The following is a 14,887-nucleotide window of genomic DNA, read 5'->3' as shown; positions in this document are numbered from 1 at the left end:
CCATGATGTATTTTACTGAACATGAGTATTTACAATGCAAATCCAAATTATTTTAATTTACTGACAGTTACTTATATCTTGTCTTTTAACTTTATTAAGATCAGATTCTGCAGGTAAAATTACAATAATAAGGTGACTTGACTTGGACTTGACTTGACATAGCTTGTGACTTGACTTGACTTGACTTGCCCAAGAAAAAAATACTTGGGACTTACTTGAGACTTGAAGGTTAAAACTTGAGACTTACTTGAGACTTGCACATGTGTGACTTGGTCCCATCTCTGTGTATATGTATTGATGATAACCGTAAGTTTCAAAGAAGTCAGAGAATGCCAGAGTCTCAAGTCAGCTCTGACCTGAAAAGGAAGTGAAAATGCATGTGCCCTGTGTTTATCAGTATCCTTATGTTCATTGGGTAAAAAGAAAAACTAAATAAACATAGGAAAATTGATTCCCCAAGTTTTCTATAGATATTTAGATATATTGATTTTGTGAATTATTTTGGCCACAATAAACATGGTGTGAAATATCTAATATTGTGACAGCCCTACTTCTGATGCAATGATCTAAAACGGAACAGAACGAGCTTGATGAGCTTGGTACATCTGTTTTGCCTTTAAATATTGACTAGATGATATCTCAGGAGGCAGGAAGTGAAGCTTGCATTGGATTTGACGTGCCTTAATGCCTTCCTAACTTGAAATGTGTCATCCAAAGGCTGTATTTTCCAGTTTTCCAGTTCCAGTTTTTAATATAGCCGTCAGTTCATCGTTGATCCTGCTCCGGTATCAGACATGCTTGTTCTGTCTAGTCATATTGGAAGCACGCTTGTTCCTAAGCTGTCTGGTTGTTATTGGAAGCACACTTTTTCCTAAGCCGTCTTGTTTTTATTGGAAGCATGCTTTTTTCCAAAGCTCTCTTGTAGTTAATGGGAGCATCCTTGTTCCTAAGCTATCTGGTTGTTATTGGAAGCACGCTTGTACAGAAGCCGTCTGGTTGTTATTGGAAGCATGCTTGTTCTTAAGCTGTCTGGTTAGTATTGGAAACACGCTTGTTCCTAAGCCGTCTGACTGTTATTGAAAGCATGCTTGTTCGTAAGCCATCTGGTTGTTATTGGGAGCATGCTTGCTCCTAAGCTGTCTGGTTTCCTAGTCTCTCTGGTTATTATTGGAAGCATGCTTGTTTGTACACTGTCTGGTTGTTTTTAGGGAGCACGCTTGTTCCAAAGCCATCTGGTTGTTATTGGGAGTACGCTTGTTTCTAAGCTGTCTGGTTGTTATTGGGCACACACTGGTTCCCAAGCACTCTGGTTCTTATTGGTAGTTCGCTTGTTCTGTCTGGTTGTTATTGGGAGCACACTTGTTCGAAGGCTGTCTGAATGTTATTGAGAATTTTATTGATTAAGCTTCAGGTATTGGCAACATGTTTGCTAGGTCATCTGGTTAATGGCAACATGCTATTGGCTATGGCTTATGTGGGTTTGGCAACATTCTGTTTCCTTCAATGGGTCCAGGCTACATTCTGTTGCTTAAGGCTTTGGGATTTTCACTTTCATTTTGTTTTGTTTTGATTATTGCTGCTCTCCCTGCTCCCTGGTGATGTGGCTCATCATAAACAGTGGTGGTGAGGGGTGATGATTTATGTGCAACATCCAACAATTGTAGCAAACATTCCAATATGATTTAATCCTGAACAATTAAAGATAAAGTTAAAGAAAAAAAGAAAAGAAAAGAAAAAAAAATAAAACAGCTTGAAACTTATTTTATGTGAAGATAATTATGTTACCAATTTAAAGGGTTAGATATTTTAGATTTAGTCCGAGAGCTCTCAGTCCCTCCATTGAAGCTGTGTGTACGGTATACTGTCCATGTCCAGAAAGGTAAGAAAAACATCATCAAAGTAGTCCATGTGACATCAGAGGGTCCGTTGGAATTTTTTGAAGCATCGAAAAAATACATTTTGGTCCAAAAATAGCAAAAACGACGACTTTATTCAGCATTGTCTTCTCTTCCGTGTCTGTTGTGAGAACGAGTTCAAATCAAAGCAGTCTGGATATCCGGTTCGCGAACGAATCATTCAGTTCACCAAATCGAACTGAATCGTTATAAACGGTTTGCATCTCTAATACGCATTAATCCACAAATGACTTAAGATGTTAACTTTTTTTAATGTGGCTGACACTCCCTCTGAGTTCAAACAAACCAATATCCCGGAGTAATGCATGCACTCAAACAGTACACTGACTGAACTGCTGTGAAGAGAGAACTGAAGATGAACACCGAGCCGAGCCAGATAACGAACAATAGACTGACTCGTTCACGAGTGAAGAACCGGTTGCATCGGTGTTCGGATCACCAGTAGTTCTTTCGGACAGTTCGATTCAATAAACCAGTTGAAGAAAACGGTTCACCAGTTCTTTTGCGCTCGATGTAATGGCGTCATTGGCGATGATTGCCCTTGATTCAAGCCTTCGGTTTACCCGCGCCCATAACACTAGCACAGAATCAGTTCAGAATCAATCACCAAAAGAATCACTTCAGTTCAGACGCTCTGTGTGTCGGTCTGCTTCACGCTGAATCACACATGCGCAGTATCATCAGCTCCTCAGTTCACGAATCGGACGCGTCTGACAGAAACGGTTCTTGACTCGTGAACTAGTCAATGTTTTGTTCGTTATCTGGCTCGGCTCGGTGTTCATCTTCAGTTCTCTCTTCACAGCAGTTCAGTCAATGTACTGTTTGATTACATGAATTACTCCGGGATATTGGTTTGTTTGAACTTAGAGGGAGTGTCAGCCACATTAAAAAAGTTAACAGCTTAAGTCATTTGTGGATTAATGCGTATTAGAGATGCGAACCATTTAAAACGATTCAGTTCGATTTGGTGAACTAATGATTCGTTCGCGAACCGGATATCCAGACTGCTTTGATTTGAACTCTTTCTCACACAGACACGGAAGAGAAGACAATGCTGATTAAAGTCGTCGTTTTTGCTATTTTTGCACCAAAATGTATTTTCGATGCTTCAAAAAATTCCAACGGACCCTCTTATGTCACATGGACTACTTTGATGATGTTTTTCTTACCTTTCTGGACATGGACAGTATACCGTACACACAGCTTCAATGGAGGGACTGAGAGCTCTCGGACTAAATCTAAAATATCTTAAACTGTGTTCCGAAGATAAAAGGAGGTCTTACATGTTTGGAACAGCATAAGGGTGAGTTATTAATGACATAATTTTCATTTTTGGGCGAACTAACCCTTTAAGATTTAAGTTTGAGGAAGTTTTTTTTTTTTTTTTTTTTTTTAGCAGTGGCTCTTTGGTGGCAACAGGGAAATTGCCCATTTCTGATAAGATTTGAGAACACTGATTGGCAAAATTGTATGTCACGTCTTGTTGTCGATTTCTCAATCTATTGCCCTATCATCCTCTATTGACCAACAGCCACTGATCTTGAACTATTTACAAATTTGGCTATTTTATTGCTTAATTTTAGGAGACTGATGTACAAGTTCAATTTACTGATCTTGATCAGCTTCATCAAGCTCAGCATGAGGTTTCTATCTGTGTGCCCTCAGAGTCAATTAATTAACATTGTGGATCTTTAACATCATTCAATCGGAGTAATTTTCCAAAACAAGACAAGACGGCAAGAGGATTCTCAGCTGGTGTCAGTATGGTATGCATGTCGGCAAGCACAGATATGAAAGTGTCTCTCTGACAGTGATTAGCTATGCTAACCTGACCCGTGCCACTGCAGGGGAGAACACCATCTGTGTCCAAAGCCGAGAGGTCTGACACCAGCACTCACACTCTTGACACTAATTATTCACGGCCTCTGTCACAGACTGGAGAAACAAGTTGCTGAAGGAAATTCAGATGTTATTGGAGTCTTCACTATATTTGATGGAATTCTAGGTTGATTATTTTTTAAGGAAACGTTGGTCACACTTCATTTTAAGGTCTAATTCTCACTAACTTTTGTCTCAAATTCCGGTTTTGATGATAATTAATAAATGTAAGATGCAAAATTATCTCCCCATTAAATCAAACTCCAGTAACTCCAGAACAAAAAGATACCATGCAACAAAACTATATAATTAATCTGGGAAAGAGATCTCCACAGAGAGCAAACAACAAAACACAACACAACACAACACAAATTACCCTCTTGCTCATTTACGACCTTCTCCCCTCTACCTCTCCCTCTCACTCTTTTCCCCCAAAAGGTTTCATTTAAAGTTAAGTAAGAATATATTTGAACCACGTATGATGTATCCTGTGAATCGGTTGTTTTTCTCTGTTACGACCCAAAACCAGATTCAGCTCGTTAAATCTAATTAGAAAGGAAAGGACTGAACATATAAGAAAATCACAGATGACTGAATGAAGCTAGAAAACCTTGACTACACCTAACCACCGAAAGAGATCTTACCTAGCTGGTGAAAAAAATAAAATAGGTGAGTCCTGCGGGCCACTGCTTCCCTCACTAGATCAAACTAAATAAAAAAACATATACTAAGATAAAAACAAAATAAAATCTACTACTTTTAACTGAAAAGACAAAAAATAAATAAACAGTCAAAATCGCAAACAAGATCACTCCTGCTAGGAGAGGAGAGGGGATGAGTGATGTCACTATGAGGCGAGAGAGACCCCATCAACACCATCACAGTTTTGACTTAATTTCACTTTCGATGATCAAGAAAATCCCATCTCACAACTCCACTTACACGCTAAAATAAATAAATCCCTCAGAGGAAAAATTCTATGTGTGCATACCCACATAGCATTCCCTTTTATCGTTCTAAAAATGACTGTGCAACTTGTAAAATGGTCTCAATTTCACAGCAGTCACTTATATTATGAGAAAGATTGAAAATGTTTGTAGATTTGTGTTTTGCGGCTGAAGGGGGTGTGTCCCTCAGGGTCTGTGCATTTGTTTTCCTATCTCCGGCCAAGTCGCGAGATCCTAACAAACCAAATGGTCTCTCTTTTTTTTTTTACAACTGATTTGAATATTTGTTTGTTCTGGTCTGGATATATAATCTAAGTAACAAAACTCTCCTGAAATCATTATGACTAGTATGTCATGTGGAGGCTGATGTTACCTCAATTCTATGACCAGGGCTGCTTTTCCCAAAAGCATTGTAAGCCTAATTTGATCATAGCTCCATTGGTTTTAGTGGGTCTATGATGTACTTAAACTTACGATGCTTTTGGGAAACGCAGCCCAGAATAGTACAAACTGAAGACGCCCAGGTGAATGAAGCAGTAGGCACTCCATCTGTGATCTTTTGGTTTCTGTATATTGCTCATTTACCGTGTTGTAAGGGAAAGGCCGATATTTACTACACTTTTTATTAAAGGTGCAATGTGTAATATTTACATCTATCTATTTACAGAAATACAATATAATGTATTACAATATAATCAATGAACCGTAATGTTTCTGTGTTTACCTGTGTCAGTCCCCTTAGCTTCTCTAAAGAGAGGGGTGAACCGGGACTGAGCTGTTGGTTGCAATTCGCAACCTCACTGCTAAAGGCCGCTAACATTTGCACACTGCACCTTTAAAAGCAAGCAGAAGGTGGCAGATATAAAGGTATTAGTCGACATAAATCCTCTGACATTTGACATTGGGTCCATGATGAACATATAATTGAAATTATGGGATATAAAAAAAATAATTAAATATCTAAAATAATAAACAATCAATATTTGTGATCAATTTTTGATTAGAAACAGTCTAAATTTAATGAGCACTTGAAATCAGAGTCAGGGTTGCACTTTATTTTACACTACGTGTACTAACACGTTTAAATTTATCTAAGAAAGTTCTGGTAATACAAGGTAACTATATGGGGTAGGGTTAGGTTTAGGGGTAGGTTCAGGGTTAGTACCTAGCTATTACATAGTTATTGTAATTACTATATTATGTACATAGTATGTACATGAGGAACAGGACTGTAAAATAAAGTGCTACCAGAGTCAGATTAAACACAGAGCTAGACTAAAATTGAAACTAAATCCTGATAAATTAAGTGCATTTGTGCAGAAGCGCAAGTAAAAGACCAAACATGCATTAAACCTTCAACCAGGCTGCTGGACTTCACTTTTGGGCCGGTGGGTGGGTCCTTACATATACATACTAATTGTAGTTCATTCTAAATCCAAAAACACAATGCACAATTCTAGCAATCTTATAAGAACACTTCATATCACATTGTGCGACATGGATCTATTAACTTGACTACAACATGTGTGTAGACTGTATGATGATGACACCTACTGAGTCATACGCTATGACGCACTTTACTATAAAAGAATAAAATGTCATCAGCATGCGCTAGTGGTAAACAAAAACAGCATAATAAATCGCAACTACAAAAGTATTTATTTTCAGGTGCTACATAATATCACTTTGCCTGCTGCACCCATGGTACGGCAGCAAAGTTCCTTGATCATTACGCCGGAATGAGAGTATAGTTCCTAATTTGGGATTACACAGGTTAAAGGGTGTTCAAAGTAAACAACAGTGAACTAAACATAAGACTTGAGTCAACAGATTACCAGTGTAATTATGCCAGTTATTTATATATTGCATAAATAAACAAACAAGCATACAAATAAATAAAAAAAAAAGACTTGTAAATGCTAGTTTTAAAATAAAATGTGTCTAATAGGCTACTCTATCAAAGTGTCAACATAAATGCGACCCAGGTAAAAAAATATACTTTTCTTAAGTGGATCTCAATCAAAATAAGTACAAAGCAAACATACAAATACTTGTCCATATACATCAAGTATGCTTACTGTAAATATAATTTTTTATGTGCAATGTCTATGATATGTACAAAAAAGTAGACTAAAATAATAATGTCTCATTTTAAAAGAAGTAGTATGTTTAAATCAACTTGTGTGAATGGTGCCTTAGAATGCAGTTTCCTATATAGGTAGTAGAGACCACAGCGGCTCATATAGAGAGCTTATTTCTGCATTTTATTTAGATGGAAGGCTGCTGCAGTTCAGTTTCACTGTAAAGGGACAAATTAAATAGATCACACAGGCTTTTCTTTTTTTCTGTTGCCAGTAAATAGATTCAGTGAAAAAATAGGCCCATGGTAAAATATGTATTGAGCCGATCTATGTTGTTGACAAAGCACTATAGGTTTATGAATACATTTAATAAGTGTATTGTGCTCTAGGTGAACACCAAATGACTGCAGTGATATTTAATCTTAAAGGATGCTGCTTTATAGGCATCACGTGTGGTTTTGCTTCCTTTCTAGCATAAACTGATTTTACAACCTTGTTGTGTATACTTGCAAAGTATTCTAACTCAAACTTACTAATTTGAATATTTTAAATAAAGAATTAAAGATTTGTCAGAAGTTGATCCATAGCAAAAAAAAAAAAAAAAAAAAAAAATGGTTACACTTTATTTTGATAGTCCACTTTAGACATTCTACTGACTATAAGTAACTTTGTAACTACGTATAAACTACATATCAACTAAATCTCAGAAATTGTCAACTAAATGTCTACTAACTCTCAGAGTAGACTGTTAGGGTAGGTTTAGGGGTAGTGTTAGGGGTAGGTTTAGGCTTAGTATAAGTTGACAATAAGTTGACAAATAAAGTGTTAGAAGATATTCAGCAGACAGTCTACTAATACTCTACTAACTGCTAGTTGACATGTAGTTGCAAAGTTACTTACTGCGAGTAGAATGTCTAAAGTTAATTTGAACTGATTATCTTGATGAACAAAATATGTAAGAATCATACGATTTTGTGTAGTTTTGTTACTAATCCGAAAGTAGGCTCTTTGGAATAATGTACCTAAAGTGACATTTCTGCAAAACAAATGTAAATAAAAGCAAATGTGAGATAAAATGAATTTGCTGAAGCAGCCGTGGCATTTTATCTTGCTTCTATAAGTCTCTGAGCTCTTATCGTGACTTGTGTTTGACGGTACTTGTATGGAAGCAGGCTGCATTGATGTGACTGTAAAAGTGAAAGTGACATACAGCCAGGTATGGTGACCCATATTTGGAATTCATTCTTTGCATTTAACCCATCCAAAGTGTGCACAACCACAGCGGTGAACACACACACACACACATACACACACACACCGTTAACACACACCCAGAGCAGGGCAGCCATTTATGCTGCGGCGCCCGGTGAGCATTTGGGGGTTTGGTGCCTTGCTTAAGGGCACCTCAATCGTGATATTGAAGGTGGGAGAGAGCGCTGTACATTCACTCCCCCAACCTATAGTTCATGCAGGCCCGAACCTCAAACTCACAAGTTAGGTTACAAGCATAGACAGTAAAAGAAATGGACACAGCGACCCCATTGGAACTCAACTGAGACAATTGAAGCCCATTTTTAGCATTTTTTAGCACTTCTGTTTCTGACGCGCAGACTCAAACGAAGCTTGACGACGTCAGCAACCTGTCTGACAGATGTAAATCTTCTAGTAGCTGTGCGTGCAAACTGCCATCGTTAATCTTGCAGAGACGGCGAGCTTGAGCGGGGAGTTCTTTGGCGTGAGTGAGAAGGAGTAAGTATTCAGATTAATTATTTTGTATAATATTTTAAAATGTAATACCAGTACCATGAAAGCTCACTCCAGATTAGAGATTAATTTGGTTGTAGTTTTTCACTTTTGCTTTGATGTTCTTTATTTCTAAGTAACTTTCACTCATTGACTCTGCTCGGCTCATCTGCATATACCTCTGTGAGCCTCCTCTCTGTCATTCTCTCTCAGCTGTTACACAGTGTGATCTGCCTCTCAGCCGCTGAGATGCCGTCTGGTTTGATCTGTTCAGGCCCTCTTACACGAGATAGTCATGAAGTTCTCTGCTGTATACTTCTGTGTTAATTGGAGACGTTTGAAGCTTAAACATGAAAGTTTGAAGTTTATGTGAGATTTAGAGGCTGTGAAAGGAGAGGTGATGAAGATGTGTGAAGAGAAAGGCAGGTCTCTCAGACACATTTTTTTTTTACACGACAATAAACTGTGATTACAGCTCAGAGTGCCAGACAGCTTTTGTATGATCGGCTGATTTACAACAGTGTTTGTGCTTAAGTGTGAGTGGGTTCTGTTTTCAGCCCTGAAGGAGGTGAGTGAGATGTCTGTTACTGCAAATCCTCAGTCATACTTTCTTTAAAAACTTGTTTCTATTCACTGTACATTACTGGATTGTAAAGTCTGAGACTTCTAGTGAACATTTTTGTGTTTTGTAGCTTAATTGGAAAGTTACTGACAGCAGCACTAGGGCTGTAAAAAAAAAAAAAAAATATATATATATATATATATATATATATATATATATATATATATATATATATATATATATATATATATATATTTATATATTATCTACAGGATGAATTGACATGTTAAAAAAGCATATTGAGCCTCACTTAAAGAAGAACGCCTGTCCAGCTGTACAATACAAAACATTCAGTTCAAATGATTTAACTGTGGGTCAGTGCTACGGAAAGCCACTATTTATATTTCTTTATCTGTATATAGAAATAGTGCAGAATATATAATTAAAAATGATGTATCAGTTTTGTTATTGTTGTTGTTGTTGTTGTTATTACACATGCATACGCATATTAAATTGACTACATGTTTGTATACTCTTGATATCCAAAAAAAAAAAAAAAAAAAATTATATATATATATATATATATATATATATATATATATATATATATATATATATATATATTTAATGGACTGACATTGTATGCAAATTTGTATGCATAGGTGTTTGTTTACGTTCACGTGCGTGCGCCCATGCTGTACAGATTGCATATGTATGCACAAATAGCCAAGAGCAATGACTCAACATGCCTCAGCAGGTTTATAATTAGAATGTCATTCTGGCCCTGGTGGTCCACATGGACCAGGACAAGCATCAGTGCCAGCCGCTGGAATACACAGAACACCCACCAGTTATAACGCTATATAAATAAAACAATAAATGAATTTTTTGCAAACTAGAAGTAACTAGAAGTAGAAAAATGCATAATATGCATCTGTTCCTCCTCAACACTTTCATTAGTTGTGTTTTCAAAGTCAAGCATTCATTTTACTATGTATTAAAGGCACAATCTGTACGATTATTTTATTAAAATATCAATAAACTACTAGAACAGTGTTATAGATTTTGCTGACTTTGTGAACTTACATTATAACAATTGTTTTGAAGAATGTTTAAATCCAGAGAAATAAGCCATTTTAACTAGTGCCACGGTCCGTGACCATAGTGTCATTGTGTCGCCTGTTAATGATGTCATAACCCCTCAATTTCCAGTTCTGTTTTGTAGAAAACATGGAAACGCCAAAGACGCTTTAATATGTTACTCATTTTATTAGACAGGTGATGGCCGCACAGAGTAACATTCTAACTTTAAAATGTATCTAGTATGATAGAACAGCGCTGCTTTAAATACTCAAGACCAGAAGAAGCAGAAGCAGTCGACTATGGCAAAATAAAAGCTTCACTGCTTTCGAGTCAGGTGTCGCACTCGTTTCGCTTCGATGGCTTTCAGCCTTACCCTGCTTCGTTCTACAACGTTAATAAATCATAAGCTCATCCATGAACATGATTTATGCCCGAGACCCATCGGATTGCATCGAGTGTAGGGATGAAGACGACAACTCCCATGATTCCACACACATAGTCATGGTGTCATCAAACTAGACCTTTGATTCTTTGTTTGTTTTGAATACGCACCATCTAGTGGTGAAAACGTAAATATTGTGCTATTAAGGAGAAAAAAAATAAATAAAAAACCTTTAAAATTTGCTAAACACTGTTTTGTGCCACAGACTTGAGTGACATATATAAATCAAATAATGCAGCTTTTAAAGGAGAGGTGGGCTGTTTCTTTTCTAAGCAATCAGACTTACGGTTATAATCAGTGGTGGACGAAGTACACAAATCAAGTACTTGAGTAAAAGTACAGATACGTATAGTAAAATATTACTCCAGTAAAAGTAAAAGTACCCCTTTTTCAATCTTACTCAAGTGAAAGTACAAAAGTACTCAATTTTTTATGTACTTAAGTAAAAAAGTACTGAAAGATATATGTTTGCAATTTTATATAGGCTACTTAATTTAACCCTCAGATGGTTTCTGGGGTCTTTTCTGACCCCAAATGACTTTTGCTCAAATTAAAAAAAATGTTCCCTTTGTCCAAATGGTATGAAACCTTCTACGGCTCTCAACACTTTCTAGATCTACAAAAAAAAAAAATTAAATTGGAATGATATCTGTTTTTATGTTAGCGTGACAAAAATTGTGACACTCAGGCAATCAAAATAAGACTAAATTCATCATCAAACTCGGAAACAACGCAGAACAAATCGACAGAAATAGCACAAATAAAGTGGCACACTTCCACCAATTCAAAAAACATCCACAATGCTAAATTATATTGCTCACAACATGCGTATGCACACACAAACACACACACATAAAAAAATACATTTTTGAGACTATAAAAACTGTTCTCTTATCATTTGTCAAATAAAATCATCCAAAATGCAGAACCAACACAAATATAAAGTGGTGACACTGACACCGACAATGTATACACACACACACACACACACACACACACACTCACTCACACACACACACTTGTGAGGTTATAAAACAACTGCTCTCTTATAATTATTTTAAAAAAAATCATGCAAAATGCAGAACCACCAAAGAGGGAGTGAGAGAGAGATGACAGGATGAGACAAAACAATTTAGCATGCACACACACACACACAAACCTGCTCCAACCCCATCTACAGAAGTAATGCGGTTTACCATGCTTACTGCCTGCAATGCATTGTAATGTAACATTATTGAAAAACAGGAAAAAAAAATGCTAAACTTTGACAAAAAATATTTTATTTTTGTTATAATTGTGATTTTTATAATATTTAGATATGAATCCAACTGAATCCAACTTGTGAAAAGATATATTTCAGGTAGTCAAATAGCAAATAGCATATAGTGGAGCTCTATAGCCATCTAGTGGTGAAAGTGATTTTTTTTATTTATTTTAAAACTGCATTTTCCAAAAAATGGGTATAAATGTTACATTAAATCATTTAAAATGTTCCATGTTATCCCCATGAATGAAAGTTAGAAATCTGGGCCTTTTATAAAGTGAATTTTACATAAAATGCTGTTTTTTTGTAAAAAGCCTATTTAAATAAATATTTATTTATTTATAGAAATTTAAAAGATATCATAAACCCTCCAAAAACTGCACAAATGTTGAGTAAAAACATTAACAAACAGAGTAAAATTACATTTGTAAAAAAAAAAAAAAAAAACTATTATCTTGTTACAAAATTAAATGTTATTGTCTGGGGTCTCTGGAGACACGAGTGTATACAGGAAACGAAGACCATCAGAGGGTTAATGTTATATTAGTACATATTTTTTTATAATCCTACTGCTCAAAATACCTGTTTTTTTTTTCCAAAATAACCACTATATGGAGTCAAGATATATTTTTGTTGTTGATATGGACTACGTTGATGAGAGTAATGTTCACTGTGAAGCTTACACTGTGATGTACCTGAGAGAAAACAGAGATGACCATCTGATCTTCACCATAAGAACAAAGGAATTTAAAGTTTGTTGTTTTACAGAACATCACAGTTACAGTACAGACCAAAAGTTTGGACACACCTTCTCATTCAAAGAGTTTTCTTTATTTTCATGACTATGAAAATTGTAGAGTCACACTGAAGGCATCAAGGGCTATTTGACCAAGAAGGAGAGTGATGATGACCTGGCTTCCACAGTCACCGGACCTGAACCCAATCCAGATGGTTTAGGGGTGAGCTGGACCGCAGACAGAAGGCAAAAGGGCCAACAAGTGCTAAGCATCTCTCGGGGAACTCCTTCAAGACTGTTGAAGACCATTTCAGGTGACTACCTCTTGAAGCTCATCAAGAGAATGCCAAGAGTGTGCAAAGCAGTAATCAGAGAAAAAGGTGGCTACTTTGAAGAACCTAGAATATGACATATTTTCAGTTGTTTCACACTTTTTTGTTATGTATATAATTTCATATATAATTCCACATGGGTTAATTCATAGTTTTGATGCCTTCAGTGTGAATCTACAATTTTCATAGTCATAAAAATAAAGAAAACTCTTTGAATAAGAAGGTGTGTCCAAACTTTTGGTCTGTACAGTAACTTTATATATGACATGATAATAAGGCCTGAAGTTAGGAAGAACATTAAGGAAAATATAATTATATTTTCATAATGATTTTTTCCTTCTCAAACCTTGTCTATGGTTTAAAAACTACCCTGGCCAAACGGGGTGCATCTCTTCCCACTTTAATCATTGCTGTAGTTACCATGTTCTGAACATCACATCCTTTATTTTCTACCCAGATGTAATCTATCTATCTATCTATCTACCTATCGGTGGTTGAATAAAAATATTTGGACATTATTTATAAAAATTACCTCAACTTAGCACCAACAAGCTTGTTAGCTAGACAGTTAGCATCAGCTAAAAATATTTACTTATTTTCAGTACGGTTATGAATAAACATTCATGTCTGTCTAACGTTATTCGTCTAGTTAATCCAAACAATATACATATTTATAACGTTACTGTTGATAAACAATATAAAAACAGACGTCACATAGGACATTTTAATAAAACTGTTAACATTATGGCAGCGGGGAATTTGAACGTGCATGAGTTATTGTATTTAATCTGTGTTATTTAAAGTTTTTTTTTTTTTAACCTAAAATTGATGTATCTGCACTCGAGCATTTCAGTGGGCTTAAATATATCACTCTTTACAACGGATTTAGTTCCCAAACAACTGACAATTTTGACCTAAATATGATTTTCAGTTACAATAATTAATCCAATATTTCGACATTAATAACTTACTTTTAGCAACATCAGACGCATGCGCGCTCACAAGATCTCCCGGTTCTTACTTCTGTAGACTCGCAGTAAACGGTTCATTTGAATCAGTGAGTGGTCGACTCCAGAACAACTGCAATCGGATCATTCTAATTCGTAAACGAATCGTTTGGTGCGATTTGCGATCCGATTTAAAAGTTTATTTTGAAAAGACTCAGTTCGTTCATGATGAATCAGACACCGCTTCTGCGTGTCGGAGCACGTGATATATTATAGGGAGTAACGATATGTTTTATGAAATGTAGTGAAGTAAAAAGTACGATTTTATGCTTTGGAATGTAGTGAAGTAAAAGTAAAAGTTACTCAAAATAAAACTACTCCAGTAAAGTACAGATACTTGAAAAATGTAAAGCTACTCCGTTACTGTCCACCACTGGTTATAATTCAAATGCAGCTTGGCTGTTTGAATGAGCACACAGTCAATTACTGTTGAGTGTCAGTCATATATTTGTCAGGGCATTTTGCAGAGTGCATTTGATATTTAATCCATTTGTAGAAAATAAGAAAGAACAGCCCAGTCCATTAACATGCCTGTTCACCTAAACGAGCCGTTAATCAAAGTTTGAGGATGTGCATAAACCAGATGAGTGGTGTAGCAGCCGGTGGAGGTTGGCCCAGCCATAAACACCTGCTCTTTGGGCCCTCTCACAAATAGCTGAGCAATGGGCACCTAGGATCTAGAACATAAAATGTGTCAGGCTTATTGGTAGTCCAATTTGTAGTCCAATTATAATGACTTCAGTGACCTGCCTTTGGTGGTCCTTTTATACTGTTGTCTAATTGTATTCTGAAGATTATACCTTCTTACTGAAGTATCATGGCAGATCAAATTTGCAGTGACAATACAGTCCCAGCAATTAGGAGAATCAAGTGGGTAAAGGAAGCCAACCGCAAAG

General features: G+C 36.2%; 1 protein-coding gene across 2 annotated transcripts in view; it reads left to right on the top strand.

The window, feature by feature from the left end:
- The window catches only part of LOC113094240 (astrotactin-2-like), a 500,635-nt gene that overhangs the window by 258,364 nt on the left and 227,384 nt on the right, over positions 1 to 14,887 (top strand). The gene's annotated exons all lie outside the window — the stretch shown is intronic.

This window comes from Carassius auratus, unplaced genomic scaffold, assembly GCF_003368295.1.
Source record: "Carassius auratus strain Wakin unplaced genomic scaffold, ASM336829v1 scaf_tig00215316, whole genome shotgun sequence".
Lineage (NCBI taxonomy): Eukaryota > Metazoa > Chordata > Actinopteri > Cypriniformes > Cyprinidae > Carassius > Carassius auratus.
The sequence above is the reverse complement of the archived record's forward strand: the minus strand, read 5'-3'. Positions and strand labels throughout refer to the sequence as shown.